The sequence below is a fragment of the Parasteatoda tepidariorum genome, chromosome 6 (genome assembly GCF_043381705.1).
Source record: "Parasteatoda tepidariorum isolate YZ-2023 chromosome 6, CAS_Ptep_4.0, whole genome shotgun sequence".
In the NCBI taxonomy this organism is placed as follows: Eukaryota; Metazoa; Arthropoda; class Arachnida; order Araneae; family Theridiidae; genus Parasteatoda; species Parasteatoda tepidariorum.
The window spans coordinates 63147352-63148315 of NC_092209.1; positions in this window are offsets into that span (position 1 = coordinate 63147352).

Below are 964 nucleotides of genomic sequence, written 5' to 3' on the forward strand. Positions count from 1 at the left end.
ATAAGGGACATCAAAAAAATTTTCGTCCAAATCTTGTAAAAACTGCCTGAACTGTCGGTGATTTAGTCCTCTGCTCCTTATAAAATTTACTATTTTAATTATAGGTAGCATGACATGGTCCATTTTTAAATGATTCGATGCCAATGATTCCTGATGAATTATACAGGGAAATCCCACAAAATTCCCTGATGTTTTCTGTTTTAATTTAGTTACAACGCCCGAATGATTGCCAGCCATGGCAGTAGCGCCATCCGTAGTTGTGCTGTTAAGTATATTCCAGTCGATGATTCCGCTTGCTGCTAAGAAATGTCGTTACTGTCTACCTCTCTCGCTTGTCTAGGCACGCGCTGCCCTTGAAATTACTTGTAAATGTAGTGTGCACATTTTAAAACTTCCGTAGAGGAATCGAGTGAAGTCTAAAAGCTCTAAAAAACACTATTCTCCTTTCTGTGACATATCGCGATCGCGGGCCGTATATTTGACATGACTGGGCTAGAGAATATAGTAGAAGTATTTGAAAAATTAGCAGAGGACACTACCACTACAAGTGACACTAGCAGTGAAGCTACAATTCTGTTGCAAAATGTACTAACTTTTAGTTTCATAACTTCAGTTCATTTCTGGTATGAAATCTTAAGGAGGAATGATCGTGTGCAGCTAAGATTACAAGATCCTAGACTGAATTTTAGAGAAGCGTTCCATGATCTTGAATCATTAACGACTGAACTAGCCGAAATTCGAGACAAGCTCTGTGAAGAGGCAATCGAAAAAGCGAAGTTTCTTTGTGAAAAATGGGATAATGATACAACAATGCGTGTAAGAAGACGACGCAAAATGCCCGAAGAATTGGCTCGAGATGTTGGTCTTTCAGCAGAAAGTGAAATTTCTCGCGTTAGGAAAAGCGTTCTTGATCGTCTCCAACAAGAAATATGTACACGATAAAGTGATCTTAATTTCAAATTTG